We start from the raw sequence: 17,491 nt of genomic DNA on the forward strand, positions 1-17,491 counted from the left end.
GTTCTGTTGAGAACAGGCAAATTCATGGAGACAAAAAGTAGATCACTGTTTGCTGGGTTTCGGGGTAAGGGGAATGAGAAGTGACTGCTAATGGGTACAGGGTTTCTTTTTCCTTTTCTTTTCTTTTTTTTTTTTTTTTTTGAGATGGAGTCTTGCTCTGTTGCCCAGGCTAGGGTACAGTGTCATGATCTCGGCTCATTGCAGCCTCCACCTCCCCGGTTCAAGCAATTCTCCTGCCTCAGCCTCCTGAGCAGCTGGGATTAAAGGCGCCCACAACTACACCCAGCTAAGTTTTTTGTACTTTTAGTAGAGATGGGGTTTCATCATGTTGGTTAGGCTGGTCTCGAACTCCTGACCTTGTGATACGGCCGCCTTGGCCTCCCAAAGTGCTGGGATTGTAGGTGTGAGCCTCTGCATCCAGCCCAGGCTTTCTTTTGCAGGTAATAAAAATGTTATAGAATTAGATAGCAGCGACATAAAAGCTGTACAACATCATAAATGTACTGAAAGCCATTGAACTGTATACTTTCAAAATGGTTAAAATGGTACATTTTTGGTTATTTTTTTTTTTTACCACAATAAAAAGAAAACATCAAGGAGTGATTATTTAAATAGGAACATTAAGCACATTCCAGGCACTCTGTTTCCCAGCAATCTATTTCCTAGAGTTTTAGAATGATAAGATCTTCCTTATTTGGAACTACTTAAGGAACTTCATCTACGCAGAACACAGCTGAGAATCAGGAAGAAAACACAGCTCTAAGAGTCTCCCTCAATGCCTGTGAGAAGGCCAGAAGGGTGAGCTAAGCCCGTCCACATGTTATAACTTGGTATCTTCCTGGATTATAGCGATTCTCTCAGTTATCAAGACAAGGTTAACTCCATTCTGAGTCTCTAGAAAACAATTTTCATCCTCTCAATTTGCTTTCTGCATTGCTACATAGCAAATTATGTGGGCCTTCATTCATTTCTGAGACCTTCGAAGACTTTAATGGAGTTTTAGGGGTAGACTCAATTTTGTAATAAACTCATGTGTTTCCATGTGCTTGATTAGGACTCAGAACCTAGGAAAAAGTGTTGAAAGACAAGGGTTCCACTGAATAGCCACAATGACTCCAATATGACACTGGCCCTCGGGTTTTTCAACCATGGGACAGGGTGGTCTTCAACACAGGGCTATTATGAGAGTTAAATATGATACTGACAAGCTATTAATTACTGGGCTGTCAGGAAGAATTCCCTGTGCTAATGCAGTACTAATAATAGCTAACATGCATGATGCGTTTGTGCATTGTGCATAGTGCCAGGCACTAGGCTAAGCACTTTACACAGCATCCATGTACATATAGGAGCTAAGTTCTACTTCAGTCCCAGTTAGCACATAAAGCAACAAAGGAGAGAGACAGTAAATAACTTACCCAAGGTGCCAGAGCCAGGAAATGTTTGAGCGAACTGTGACTCCAACAGCCGGAGCACTGCCTCTTGTGCATAACATATTACACTTTTCATATAAAGTCAAGGAAAAAGACAAGCAGAACTGAGGGATGAAATCAATACTTTTAAAAGTACCTTGATTATCTTTGTATGAAATGACATCCAAAATCATTGGAGCCAGCTCAAAGCTGGTTGTTCGCATTTCCTTCAAAAATCCACATTCAGTGACATTCATTTCAGTAGCTTGAGATCAGCAATGGTAGGAGTATATATATTACGGAAATTAGCAAATGCTCCTAATTACGGCGTTTTTTTTTTTTCCCTCCCAGAGAGCCCGTTAAACATTTGCCAGCATACCACTAGCTAAAATAATTTCTGGGCCAGGTGCGGTGGCTTATGCTTGTAATGCTAACAGTTTGGGAGGCCAAGCTGGACGAAACCAACTTGAGGGCAGTAGTTCAAGATCAGCCTGGTCAACATGACAAAACCCTGTCTTTACTAAAAATACAAAAATTAGCTGTGTGTGGTGGCACATGCCTGTATTCTCAGCCACTCTGAAGGCTGAGGCAGGAGAATTACTTGAGCCCAGGAGGTAGAGGCTGCAGTGAGCCGAGTTGGCGCCATTGCACTCCAGCCTGGGCAACACAGCGAGACCCTGTCTCAAAAATAAATAAATAAATAAAATAATTTCTATTAGCCGAAAGAATATCTGATTATTATAATAAAAGCATTTTTCTTCATTCTCAAAGCTGCAAATATAAACCCACAAAAGCAAGAGGACTTCTGTTGATGAGTCTCGACTTTGAAAGAACAAGCGGAAAATCATAAAGACAGAAATCTGAGGCTGGGTGTGGTGGCTCATGCCTGTAATCCCAGCATTTTGGGAGGCTGAGGCAGGCAGATCATCTCAGGTAAGGAGTTTGAGACCAGCCTGGCCAATATAGTGAAACCCTATCTCTACTAAAAATACAAAAATTAGCTGGGTATGGTGACATGTGCCTGTAATCCCAGCTACTCGGGTGGCTGGGGTACAAGAATTGCTTGGATTTGGGAGGCAGAGGTTACAGTGAGCTGAGATCGCACCACGGTACTCTAGGGTGGGTGACAGAGTGACACTCCATCTCAGAAAAACAAAAAAGAAACCTGACATCTGAAGCAGCCTCTGCATTTGTGCTTTTCCCAGCTCACAGCTTTCATTCTTTGAAACAGACACTGAACATCTAAACTGTGTTGCCCTATTTAGTTCTTCCACCAAGACAGGCAATAGATATTATTACTATCTGTGTGTGTTTTTTTGTTTTTTTGAAATGAAGTCTCGCTTTTGTCCCCCAGGCTGGAGTACAATGTGTGATCTCGGCTTACTGCAAACTCCGCCTCCTGGGTTAATCGATTCTCCCGCCTCAGCCTTCCGGGTAGCTGTAATTACAAGTGCCTGCCACCATGCTTGGCTAATTTTTTTTTTTTTTTTTTTTTTTTTTTTTTTTTGGTAGTTTTTTAGTAGAGATGGGGTTTCGCCATGTTGGCCAAGCTGGTCTTAAACTCCTGACTCGGCTGATCCACCCTCCTCGGCCTCCCAAAGTGCTGGGATTACAGGTGTCAGCCACTGCGCCCGGCCACTATCTGCATTTTAAGAATGAGAGAACTGAGCCTTAGAAAAGTTAAGTAACTTGTTTAAGCTAGAAAGTGGCAAAGCCAAGATTGGAATCTAGGTAGTATGAATTCAGAACTCATCTTTCTACGCTGCTGGACTTCAACATAGCTTCAATGTCTTTGAATCCACCATTTCCCTTAGGTGCCATTGCTTGGGATCTTCTTAGATATCCTGGTAAAAACTAAAGTGGAGGCAGTTGGACAAACCACCCAAGGCCAAACCATATCGGTGATTTGCACATATGATCTCAGGCTTGTCCTTAAGATTTCAGGGACCCCACACCCAATAGGTGCTGAAAGAGAAGGAACTGGTCTGGAGCAGGAAAAAATACAAAACATCAAATAAAACAAAAAATCAGGAGTAAGAACTCTTGAATAATTAACCTAACACATATGTTTTGAGCACCTGCTATGTGTCAGGCATAATAGTTCAGGGTGCCAGGGATAAAACAAGACCAAAGCCGTCAAGTCTCTGCACTAGGGTTTATATTCAACAACAACAACAAAAATGAACATTTATGGAGTGCTTGCTGTGTGCCAGCACCCTGCTAAGCACTTATGCTCATTGTCTTACACCTAATCCTTACACCTAACCCTTGGAACAGATGTTGAGATACAGACATGACCAGCTGGCACCCTTGGCAAATTGCTTGAGTGTTCTGTGGTCATTTCCCAGGTATGTAAAATGGAGATACTATTTAACTACTTCACTGGGTTGTTGTGAAAATGAAGTGAAGTGATAATTTGTATGTAAAGAGCAGACCACAGTGTTGGTCTGTAATATGCCATCTGTGCTAGCTTTTTGTTAGCACAAACACTACTTTTCTAATAAGAAAGGTACTATGATTAATGCCACTTCACAGATGTGAAAACGGAGTCTCAAGTCTCACAATCAATGCTGACTGCCTATGCACTGTACCACATGGCCCTTGGAAAGTGGGAAGCAGGAAGGCACCAGGTGGAACAGGCTGAATGCCTATTGAGTCTGAAGAGGAAAAAGTGGAAAGAGGAAAGTCATGGGCAGAGATAGGAGTCTTTTTTTTTGAGACGGAGTTTCACTCTTGTTACCCAGGCTGGAGCGCAATGGCGCGATCTCGGCTCACCGCAACCTCCGTCTCCTGGGTTCAGGCAATTCTCCTGCCTCAGCCTCCTGAGTAGCTGTGATTACAGGCACGTGCCACCATGCCCAGCTAATGTTTGGTATTTTTAGTAGTTAGGAGAGACAGGGTTTCACCATGTTGACCAGGATGGCCTCGATCTCTTGACCTCATGATCCACCCGCCTCGGCCTCCCAAAGTACTGGGATTACAGGCTTGAGCAGGCATCCCCAAACTACGGCCCCGCTGGCCGCATGCAGCCCCCTGCCGCACTTCGGGAAGGGGCACCTCCTTCATTGGTGGTCAGTGAGAGGAGCACAGTATGTGGCGGCTCTCCAACTCTCTGAGGGACAGTGAACTGGCCCCCTGTGTAAAAAGTTTGGGGATGCCTGGGCTTGAGCCACTGCGCCCAGCGAGATAGGAGTCTTATGCTGATTTCTAGGACGCAGGGTGAGGCAGTTTAGACAGCGGCCACCTATGAGTGACCTCAGAAAGCCAAGGCTATTAGCCCTAACTCTGGGCCATCACGAGGGAAACTTTCCTTACTGTCCCCATCCACACCTGTCCCCTGCCAGCTTGGATTAGGTGTCCTCCTGCCCCCACAAACAGTTCTGTAACCCCATAAGTTTATTTCCTTCTCAGCATACACCACAGTGCACTAGCATTGCCTGTTTGGGTCTCTGTGTCCCTTTCAAGGCCAGGGACCTGGAAACCTCTCCAGGCTCAGCACCCAGTACTCCTGGTTAAGCTTAGTAAATGTCTGGACATTCGACTACATTTATGATCAAGAAGCACTAGATTTTTCACCTCAAGGAGAAGCTTATAGTCATAAACACTTACTTAGAAAAGGGAGTTGAGGCTGGGCACAGTGGCTCACCCCTGTAATCCCAGCACTTTGGGAGGCTGAGTTGGGTGGATCACCTGAAGTCAGGAGTTCGAAACTAGCCTGACCAACATGGAGAAACCCCATCTCTACTAAAAATACAAAATTAGCCAGGTGAGGTGGCGCATGCCTGTCATCCCAGCTACTTGGGGGGCTGAGGCAGGAGAATCGCTTGAACATGGGAGGCAGAAGTTGCAGTGAGCCAAGATCATACTATTGTATTCCCGCCTGGGCAGCAAGAGAGAAACTCCATCTCAAAAAAAAAAAAAAAAAGAAAAAAGAAGAAAGAAAAGAAAGTTGAACATTAGGGCCTTTATCTACTAATACAGTAGTTCCCCTTTATCCATGGTTTCAGTTGCTGGTGGTCAACTACCAGTTCAAAAATATGAAGGTATTTAGAGAGAGAGAGAGAAGAAAGGCAGGCCACATTCACATAACTTTTATTACAGCATCATTTTGTAATTGTTCTATTCCATTATTATTTATTGTTGTTAATCTCTCACTGTGTCTAATTTATAAATTAAAGTTTATCATAGGTATGTATGTATAGGAAAAACAGTACATACAGGGCTCAGTACTCTCACAGTTTCACGCCTCCACCATGGGTCTTGGAGCATCTCCCCTGTGGACGAGAGGGGCTTATTGCACCTGAAAAGGATGCTCATGTCTCTGCCTTACGGAATGGAAGTTGTTACAGTTGTCAGTATCCTTAAAGGGGTTTGAATAAGGTATGTCCAAGTTTCTCAGTGTCCTGGAAACAACCTCAGAACGGGTGAGCTATCACAGGGCAGAGTTGAGACAGGTGTGTATTGTCTGGCTGTGCCGTGGTTTGTCTAACCACCACAGAGCTGGTAGGGTGGCTGCATTTGACTCCTCCCAGCAATGCTAAGAAGGCGTTCTGAACCTATAGCCTTGTACTGTTGTGTAAATACATTCCTAGAGGGAAATTGCTGGGTCAAAAGCATTCTCATGAAGATTTCATTTAAAAAACTCAAAATATTAGAAAGTGCCTGTCTGAAACCCTGGCTAATGACAGTTAGCTCAAAGGCAAATACCTCAAGTACCTTTTCCATGGACATGTTCTTTATCTATTCTGACTCTAAGATTTCAGAGCTCTCGCAGCCCTGTGTTCTCCGAGACTGACATTGTAGTAAGCAGCAGGAATGCCCAGGAGAACATTTCAAGAGGAAGACAAAGTCAAGGACAGCAAGAAAACAACATAGAAGAAACTGAAATAGAAAAGATGGCTTAGGAGCCTGGCGCGGTGGCTCAAGCCTGTAATCCCAGCACTTCGGGAGGCCGAGGCGGGTGGATCACGAGGTCAAGAGATCAAGACCATCCTGGTCAACATGGTGAAACCCCGTCTCTACCAAAAATACAAAAAATTAGCTGAGCATGGTGGCGCGTGCCTGTAATCCCAGCTACTCGGAGGCTGAGGCAGGAGAATTGCCTGAACCCAGGAGGCGGAGGTTGCGGTGAGCCGAGATCGTGCCATTGCACTCCAGCCTGGGTAACAAGAGCGAAACTCCCTCTCATAAAAAAAAAAAAAAAAAAAAAAAAAAAAAAGATGGCTTAGGGCTGAAAGAAAGGCATTTCAAAGTCAAAAGAAGAGGAAAAGTAAGGCTAAATTCTACCCAAAAAAAGGATTTTTTTAAGTTTTCCAGCTGGGTGTGGTGGCTCCCAGCACTTTGGGAGGCTGAGGCGGGCAGATCACCTGAGGTCAGGAGTTTGAGACCAGCGTGGCCAATATGGTGAAATCCCCTCTCTGCTAATAATACAAAAATTAGCCAGCCATTGTGGCATGCACCTGGAGTCTCAGCTACTCAGGAGACTGAGACAGAAGAATCACTTGAACCTGGGAGGCAGAGGTTGCAGTGGGCTGAGATTGTACCACTCCAGCCTGGGCAGCAGAGCAAGACTCTGTCTCAAAAAAAAAAAAAAAAAAAAAAAAAAAAAAAAAAAAAAAAAATTTTCCTTTGAAAAACCCATAATGCCAGTAAATAGCAAGGTTCTCATAAGAAAAGCAATGGCTTAGCCGGGCGCGGTGGCTCAAGCCTGTAATCCCAGCACTTTGGGAGGCCGAGGCGGGTGGATCACAAGGTCAAGAGATCGAGACCATCCTGGTCAACATAGTGAAACCCCGTCTCTACTAAAAATACAAAAAATTAGCTGGGCATGGTGGCACGTGCCTGTAATCCCAGCTACTCAGGAGGCTGAGACAGGAGAATTGCCTGAACCCAGGAGGCGGAAGTTGCGGTGAGCCGAGATCGCGCCATTGCACTCCAGCCTGGGTAGCAAGAGCGAAACTCCATCTCAAAAAAAAAAAAAAAAAAAAAAAAAAAGAAAAGCAATGGCTTGAAGTAGGAAGAGACCCCTTGTTCTGCAGATGGAGAGATGAGTCTCAGGGGCCAACCTGACTTGCTCGAGGACTCGTGGCTACTTGGGGACAAGCTGTTCCTCATCAGTCTTGCTGCATCATGGCCTTTATTTTTCCTGCCATTTTCCTCCACTTATCCCTTTATAATTACTTTACTTAAGCAATATAGATTATTCATTCAAAGCTGGAACATCATTTTCCCATTTCAGTGAGTTTAAATAGCAATGACAGGGCTTATTCTTAGTGTTTAACAATTAAAACCAATTACGACTCTTTCTTTCCTTCAGGTAAAAAACACATTGTCCTTTTCAGAATGTAGTGTTTTTATTCTATGACATCAACAGGCTAATGAGAACAATAATATGCAATAAAACCTCCAGAGAAGATGTGTAATAAATATAATCAAGTAAGCCCAGCTATTCAGCATTGTGGAAATAGTGCCATGGATACAAAATAAAGAATAAAAATAGCTCAAAGGATACTGAACTCATGAGCATGAGTCAGGGCACACTCATGTGGGTTCATCCCAGATATGACCAGCTACAACAAGCTCAATTTCCTTCTGTCCTTTGGAGGGCGTGGGCAAGCCCCTAGATACTTTGTTGGTACTGAATCCAAATTCCCCAAATTGCCCAAGCTATGTTTGGCAAACCCAGAAAATGTTCCCACTTTGTCCCTAAAGCAGTGGAAAACTGAGTCAAGAGCCACCCTAAGCACTCATTCAACTAATTACCCATCCATTCATCCACCTATTTATCCATCTCTCCCTTCATCTATCCCTCCCTCCTTTCATCCATCCAATTATCAAACATTTGTTGAGCTCCTACCAGGTAGAAGTTCAGTTGATGAATGTGGAAATGGCTCACTGACTGGAAATAACAGCACAGTCTTGACTTTTGGCTTTTTACTAACCTTGGGTTTGTGTTCCTTGTTTATAGAGAGGGATAGCCAATCCTGAGGTTTTGGTCTAGCTACGGAATTTATATGGATGTGGTTGCTCTTCTCTCTGTCATTCTCTGTATAACTAGAGAAATGAAGCAAGAAAAAAAAAAGAATATTAAAGGCAATCCTGTTTTTCTTGAACTCTAAATTGTAAAGCTCATTTTTTTTGGAAATCCAAGGAAGAGTATTTGCCAATGAGCCCTTCAAGGAGGCAAAAAGAAATCCAGTGGATCCCAGGAAGACAGTCTGTGTTTAGGAAGGAAATATCCTGGGAGGTCCCTTTCTCATGCAGAGAGGACCCTGTCCTAGTCCAGCACTAGAAGCACTTGACACCAATGCCATTGGGAAATTACATCTCAGGTGTCTAAAGGGCTCTGGTCATGACCCTACCCTTTTTCTTTATTGGCAAAATTGCCCATGTTTCAGTTTTAAGGGACTGAAGAATCTGGAGTATGCCCCTAAGATCCCAGGACAGGTTCATAAAATGTGACTATCTGAAATTGAAGGAAGGAGAGTGATAAAAGTAGATGAGATCATCTATCCCACCACAACCCTGTCAAGACTGTAAGCTCAATAAGGACAGGAACTCTGTTAATCTGTTCATTGTTTTATCCCTAGTGTCTAGCAATATCATATTCAATGCTCAGCAAATATTCACTTAATTAATAATAGTACTGTTGCAGTCTTCTTAGGAAATATTTGTAGCACCCAAACTGCTAAGCAGTAGAAAGTACATCAGACTGTGAGTAAGAAAGCTTGAATCTGATTATCTGATTCCTTTTTTTTTTTTCTTGAGACAGAGTCTCTGTCACTCAGGCTGTAGTGCAGTGGTGTGATCTTGGCTCACTGCAACTTTCACCTCCCAGGTTCAAGAGCAATTCTACTCTCTCAGCTTCCTGAGTAGCTGGGATTACAGTGCATGCCACCATGCCCAGCTAATTTTTACATTTTTAGTAGAGATGGGGTTTCACAATGTTGGTCAGGCTGGTCTTAAACTCCTGGCCTCAAGTGATCCTCCCTGTCAGCCTCCCAAAGTGCTGGGATTACAGGCACGAGCCACAGCACCCAGCCCCTGAACCTGATTTGATTAATAGCTGTGGGTATCAATTTTCACACCTTTAAAGTGGGATCAACAGCATCTACCTTACAAAGTTATTGGGAAGATTAAATAGAATCACATATTTAAAAGGTCATAGTGGGCCGGGCGCAGTGGCTCAAGCCTGTAATCCCAGCACTTTGGGAGGCCGAGGCGGGTGGATCACGAGGTCAAGAGATCGAGACCATCCTGGTCAACACGGTGAAACCCCGTCTCTACTAAAAATACAAAAAACTAGCTGGGCGTGGTGGTGCGTGCCTGTAATCCCAGCTACTCAGGAGGCTGAGGCAGGAGAATTGCCTGAGCCCGGGAGGCAGAGGTTGCAGTGAGCCGAGATCGCGCCATTGCACTCCAGCCTGGGCAACAAGAGCGAAACTCCGTCTCAAAAAAAAAAAAAAAAGGTCATAGTGATATGCCTGACACAGTGATATGTTCTTAGGAAATGCTAGGGGACTGTGCAAATCTTAGCAAGAAGCCTAAATGAGCCTGAAAGGAAGCATCGCTGGGTGCGGTGGCACATGCCGGTAGTCCCAGCCACTTGGGAGGCTGAGGTGGGAAGATCTCTTTACCCAGGAGTTTAAGTCCAGCTTGGGCTTCATAGCAAGGCACTGCCTCTAAAAATAAACAAATAAATAAAAATTATGAAAGGAAGCACCAATGAAAATGTAACCACTGAAAGAAAAGCTAAATTCATGAAAGTTCCATCCTATTATAATGGCAAAAATGTCTTATGACTGATACGGAGAATATTTTTTAGAGGAAAATCAGTGGAGAAAGTTACGCTAGTGTTTTTTTGACAATTTTCAGTGCTGAGCTTATTTTCATGGCAACAAGACAAACTTTCCGCTTTCCTGAGTTATCAAGAGATGGCTTAATAAAATTTGCTTTCAAAGTACTTATTAAGAAAAATCAGGCCGGGCGCAGTGGCTCACGCCTGTAATCCCAGCACTTTGGGAGGCCGAGGCGGGTGGATCACGAGGTCAAGAGATCGAGACCATCCTGGTCAACATGGTGAAACCCCGTCTCTACTAAAAATACAAAAATTAGCTGGGCATGGTGGTGCGTGCCTGTAATCCCAGCTACTCGGGAGGCTGAGGCAGGAGAATTGCTTGAACCCGGGAGGCGGAGATTGCGGTGAGCCGAGACCGCGCCATTGCACTCCAGCCTGGGTAACGAGCGAAACTCCGTTTCAAAAAAAAAAAAAAAAGAAAAAAGAAAAATCATCTAAAAATTGGAAATAGAGCAAAGATGTTGTTATGTGTCTTTGTTTCAATGACATCCTAGAGAATTGGCTAACAAGGTCACTTAAGGTTCATCCTGTGCTCTTGGAATTATTTTGCTTTACTTACTCTTTTTTTTTTTTTTTTTTTTTTGAGGCGGAGTTTCACTCTTGTTACCCAGGCTGGAGTGCAATGGCACAATCTCGGCTCACCACAACCTCCGCCTCCTGGGTTCAGGCAATTCTCCTGCCTCAGCCTCCTGAGTAGCTGGCATTACAGGCACGCACCACCATGCCCAGCTAATTTTTTGTATTTTTTTTTTAGTAGAGATGGGGTTTCACCATGTTGACTAGGATGGTCTCGATCTCTTGACCTCGTGATTCACCCGCCTCGGCCTCCCAAAGTACTTACTCTTTACTATTTGTATAAACCGAATATTTGTATTCCTCCTCAAATTTGTGTGTTGAAGCCTCAACCCCAAGCGTGGCTGTATTTAGAGATGGGGTATCTAAGAAAGCAATTAACATTAGATGAGTAGTGAGTGAGACTCTGATCTGATAGGATTAGCATCCTTATAAGAAGAGACATCAGCTCACACACACTGAAGAAAGGCCAGGCGAGCACGTTGTGAGAAGGTGGCCATCTGTAAGCCAGGAAGAGGGCTCTCACCAGAAGCCAAACCAGCCAGAACCTGAATCTTGAAGGTTGAGCCTCTGCAACTGTGAAAAAATTAATTTATATTGTTTAAGCCACCTAATCTTGGTACATTTTTGGGACAGCCTGGGCTAAGACTCTGTTGCTTAGGGTTCAGAGTCTGTAACTCTGAGCATTAACTTGTAGATGATTGATAAGTTACTTGTACATGTTTCCAGTAGAGATGTAAATTATTTCTATTTGTAGAAATGAGAGTGCAAGGATCAGTTTTACTGACCTGTAGAACAAGTAACCATTTTATATCTAATGCTGTAATCTGAGTTTCAGTTTTCCTGCTTTGTAAAATGCCAATAACAGTTCCTCCTTCATAGGGTTGTTGTACAATTAAATATAATGCGTGTAGCACTTATAGGGCACTGCTGGACGCATAGTAAGTTTTCAATTAAATTACACACACTACAATTATTTAGATCAGAAGTCCACAGATGTGTTTGATTTGGTTTGCACAGTGTTTAGAAATATGAGTGGCCAACAGGTAAAAGTCAGGATGTTTCATGTATTTCAGATTTTAACATCTCTTGAAAAATCAAAATATGAGGCAGTATAAGGCTTAAATTATTATTACTATTATTTTGAGATGGAGTTTCACTCTTGTTGCCCAAGCTGGCATGAGATCTCAGCTCACTGCAACCTCCAGCTTCCAGGTTCAAGCAATTCTCCTACCTCAGCCTCCCAAGTAGCTGGGATTACAGGCACGCACACCATACCCGGCTAATTTTTTGTATTTTTAGTAGAAACAGGGTTTCTCCATATTGACCAGGCTGGTCTTGAACTCCTGACCTCAGTTGATCCACCCACCTCGGCCTCCCAAAGTGCTGAGATTACAGGCGTGAGCCACCACGCCCGGCCACAGAGCTTAAATTATTTTATGAAAACCAGCAACTCTAAGTGGGTGGCATCTGCCCTTTGGAATGGGCAGATATTATTTCACTTGCCATAGGCCACACCTAGCCCTTTGCTCCTTTATGTTACCTGCCGGGTTTTTGAGGCCTCAATCCCTGGTTTAGAGCATCATCTTCTTGTTCCCCAATTGAAATAACCTTCAGCCCAGTTTCCAGAGGCCCCAGAACCAGGACCTGTCCAATAGGACCCCAATGGTACTTTAGGAGAGCCTTTCAAGAGCTCATGGTTCAATTCAATAGTATGGGATGTAGTCACAGAAATTTGTCCCCTTCTCATCTCTTCCCCAGCCCTACAGGAAGGGCGTGATATATTCAAAGCACACAGAGAAGTCATCCTCTTGAGGCTCTCTGGGACCATAGCATGCTACCTAGATATTCCTGGTGACTTTGCAGCTTGTAGCACTGTGCCAAAGCACTAGACTGGCTGATAATAATAGCAAACCTTAACATGAGTCCCGCTCCCTGCCATGCAGGCCACTTGATGTGTAATCTTCCAGACAACTTGAAGTAGGCCTCACAGGTCCACCATCTGAAATTCCAAAGCTCTAAAAACCCAAATTCTTCTTGTAACAAAATCTAACTCGAACCAACATGAAGCTATATGTAGTTTTTATTTTTCCCACCTAATACAAATACTCTGACATTTTGCTGCAGAAATGCTGATGTGTTTGATTACTGGGTACTGCCCTAAACCCTGCTAGAGGTGTGGTGTGGTATTCAGACTGTTCTTTCTAGAGGTTGAAAACCTGGCTCCAAGTGTTTCAGATAAGGTATTGAGAATATGTTTTGTTCCCATTTTAAAGATGCGGAAACGGAATCCCTGAGAAATTAAAACAAGAAAATCCACATTGTCTCCTGACATCAGCCAGTCCTTCCTGGATGGCTTTGGGCACCTTATATTGCCTGTATGGATTTTAGTTCCTCTGTCTATAAGATGACAGGTCGCACTACTAGCTGTGTATCATATGCTGATTGAATTTTAGGTATTTTCGTTCTCTCTAAATCATCCCCACAACATGAGTGTTACGGTTATTACCCTCACTTTGCTAATGAAGAAACCGAAGCTCAAAGAACTGAAACAATTTGCCCAAGGGCATCCCCGCCAGTCCATGAAGTACTAACACGTGAACCAGGTCTGTCTGTATTTGGCAACAGACACCCTTTCATGGGATTCAGGAGCTTCAGGAAGAGTCCCTTTCTCTTAAATCCCTCTCAGATTTCTTTCCTGAAAACAATGCCTGGCCCATTTTATCTTTCACTCTTCACATTCCAGCAGCCACCACCCTGACAGACAGGCCAGGAAAGCTTTGAAAATGATGTTTACTGTCCCCTATCTCCTGCCTTCCAGGGAAGGGTTTAAATATGTTCACTTTCAGGCTATTGCAGGCATTTCTAGGACCCCGCCTCAGTGGTCGGTCTCTCTGGCTTCCTGCTGTAAAGATTTCCGCAAGTAGGTGCAACATTTCTCTAGGGCCTTTCAGCCCCAGAAGGTCTGAGGCCAACAGGCCCCTGCTCCTGTTAATGAGGTCTGTTCCTCCTCCCACCATCTCTACTGGATGATTCTCCTCCTCTCATGTGGGGGACACAGCAGAAATCACAGGAGCTTCTGGCTGCCCATGCCTGAGAACCCTGGCCTTACTGAAAGAGCGTTGAGAGCCTGGCTGGAGGAGCTGTCATCTTCCAGGCAGTTCAATTGACCAAGGAAGGATGGCTCATTCTTATAATGTCATGTTTTCCAATCCGACTGCTGAGAGAAACTGTCTGTTAGTGAGAAATACTGCAGGGGTTTGGGAAGTCAGCTGCCTGTAATCACGGGCACTAGTGGATCCTAACCACCCATCAAGACAGGCTACATGGAAGCAGAGGTGCAGACACAGGGAGCTGGTATCTTCCTCCCCATTCTTTATCCCTCTCACTTTGGGCAAGATACTTGACCTATTATAATTATTTTCTTGCCTGAAAAATGGGGATTAAAAACCTCCAGTTCTGTCTATCTCATAGGACTGCAGGGAGAATTGGAGTAGTAATGGATGTGACAACCTTTGCATACATCACATACAACTATGTAAGCCTGAGGGCAATTGGTGAATTGTGGTTACATTACTTGTGGAGGGTGTCCAGGTTCTTGGCATCTTGAATAAAGAATTGAACAAAACACATAAACAAAGCAAGGAAAGAATAAAGCAACAAAAGCAGAGATTTACTGAAAATGAAAGTACACTTGACAGTGTGGGAGCAGGCCTGAGCACAGAGGCTCAGGAGCCCAGTTACAGATTTTTCTGGGGATTAAATACCCTCTAGAGGTTTCCATTGGTTACTTGGTGTAAGCTCTATATAAGTGAAGAGGATGAAGTAAAGTCACAAAGTCATCTACTCGGTGTATGCACTATGTAAATGATGAGGATATATGTTTCTATTTGATTTAGTTTGAGGGTGTCAGCATGAATTGGCCTTATGTTCCCTCCCTCCAGACCCTATTCTCCTGCCTCAGTTAAGGATGAAGAATAGAGGTCACAGGAAGCCAGCTATATAAAGAGATGAGATCAAAAGCTTAGTAGAGGGCCGGGCGCAGTGGCTCAAGCCTGTAATCCCAGCACTTTGGGAGGCCGAGGCGGGTGGATCACAAGGTCAAGAGATCGAGACCATCCTGGTCAACATGGTGAAACCCCGTCTCTACTAATGGTGCAAAAAATTAGCTGGGCATAGCGGCGTGTGCCTGTAATCCCAGCTACTCCAGAGGCTGAGGCAGGAGAATTGCCTGAACCCAGGAGGCGGAGGTTGCGGTGAGCCGAGATCGTGCCATTGCACTCCAGCCTGGGTAACAAGGGCGAAACTCCGTCTCAAAAAAAAAAAAAAAAAAAAAAAAAGCTTAGTAGATTGAACTCCAGTAGATCTTGATAATGATCCTTACATACATATTTTCAAAACATATCTCTTTTTCTTGTTTCAAGATGACTGCAAACTACTGGGTCTTAGAAGTGATTGGGGAATTTTGTTTCTGTGTATCATTTAAAAGCATTTTTATGCCTTAAGATTGTGGCCAACACAAGGAATGTAACAGGAGTAAAAATCAAGAGAAATAACAGATAGCAGAAACAAACCCACACCTAACTTCCGGAAGGGAGATTATCAGGGACATGTTGTAAATAAGCTTTTTATTATGTAAATTTTAAACTTAAACATATATGAAGGAAATAATAGGCTCTAAAAAATTCTAGCAGATATTGGCTCAAGCCTGTAATCCCAGCACTTTGGGAGGCCGAGGCGGGTGGATCATGAGGTCGAGAGATCGAGACCATCCTGGTCAACATGGTGAAACCCCGTCTCTACTAAAAGTGCAAAAAATTAGCTGGGCATGGTGGCACGTGCCTGTAATCCCAGCTACTCAGGAGGCTGAGGCAGGAGAATTGCCTGAACCCAGGAGGCGGAGGTTGCGGTGAGCCGAGATCATGCCATTGCACTCCAGCCTGGGTAACAAGAGCGAAACTCCGCCTCAAAAAAAAAAAAAAAAAAAATTCTAGCAGATATGAAAAAGAACCAAATAGAACTTCCAGAAATAGAATACATAGTTACAGAAATTAAACACACTGGAGTTTCATAGACAAGTTTAAGGGACCTGCCCTAGCTGGGAGAAGATGAGAGGCAAGGCCTTCAATGGAAAGGAACATGAGGCTTGGTATAATTGGAATTGTGGGTGATGGGTGGGGGAAAAGGAAGTACTAAAAAGCAGTAGAATTTAGACCTGTAAGAGCTTTAGGAATCTCAAAGATGTCAACTATTTTGATAGCCATAGTAACAATGGCACTGGGGCCATTTCCTCTTGCAGCAGACGCCAGAACATTTTTGAGAAAAGTAGTGGAAGAGGGAGGCACCACCAGCTATTACTGTCCTTTAGAAGTAGCACCCTGTCGGCCGGGCGCGGTGGCTCAAGCCTGTAATCCCAGCACTTTGGGAGGCCGAGGCAGGTGGATCACGAGGTCAAGAGATCGAGACCATCCTGGTCAACATGGTGAAACCCCGTCTCTACTAAAAATACAAAAAATTAGCTGGGCATGGTGGCACATGCCTGTAATCCCAGCTACTCAGGAGGCTGAGGCAGGAGAATTGCCTGAACCCAGGAGGCGGAGGTTGCAGTGAGCCGAGATCACGCCATTGCACTCCAGCCTGGGTAACAAGAGTGAAACTCCATCTCAAAAAAAAACAAAAACAAAAACAAAAACAAAAACAAAGAAGTAGCACCCTATCTATAAACTCCAGCTGCAACCCAGAACAAGAAAGAATAATTGGCAAACTCAGGAATTATTCTTGAAAATCAGCTCTAATTAAATAAAGACTACTTGCATTTTCTAATTTTATAGTTTGAAAATTGAAGCCAGGAATTCAGGTTTATGAAATTTTTTCAGGAAGTGAGGCATCTTATCAAAGTGAAAGGTTACAAGCAATGAATAGAAATAGATATCTATGAGTCAGGCACAGTGGCTCATGCCTGTAATCCCAGCACTTTGGGAGGCCAAGGTGAGGGAATCAAAGGTCAGGAGTTTGAGACCAGCCTAACCAACAAGGTGAAATTCCGTCTTTACTAAAAATATAAAAATTAGCTGGGTATGGTGGCAAATGCTTATAATCCCAGCTACTCAGGAGGCTGAGGCAGGAGAATCACTTGAATCCAGGAGGCCGAGGTTGTGGTGAGCTTACATCATTCCAGTGCACTCCAGCCTGGGCGACAGAGTGAGACTCTGTCTCAAAATAAGTAAATAAATAATTTTAAAATATATTTTTTGAAAAAGAAATAGACATCTGTGAACCCCAAATATCTGAGACAGGTCTCGGTCAATTTAGAAAGTTTATTTTGGCCAGGCGTGGTGGCTTATGCCTATAATCCTAGCACTTGGAGAGGCCAAGGCAGGTGGATTGCCTGAGCTCAGGAGTTTGAGACCAGCCTGGGCAACATGGTGAAAACCCATCTCTACTAAAATACAAAAAATTAGCCAGGTGTGGTGACATGTGCCTGTAGTCCCAGCTACTCGGGAGGTTGAGGCAGGAGAATTGCTAGAACCCGTGAGGTAGAGGTTGCAGTGAGCCAAGATTGTGCCACTGCACTCCAGCCTGGGCAACAGAGTGAGACTCTGTCTCTAAAAAAAAGGAAGTTTATTTTGCCAAGGTTAAGGACGTGCCC

This window comes from Saimiri boliviensis, chromosome 12 (genome assembly GCF_048565385.1).
Source record: "Saimiri boliviensis isolate mSaiBol1 chromosome 12, mSaiBol1.pri, whole genome shotgun sequence".
In the NCBI taxonomy this organism is placed as follows: Eukaryota; Metazoa; Chordata; class Mammalia; order Primates; family Cebidae; genus Saimiri; species Saimiri boliviensis.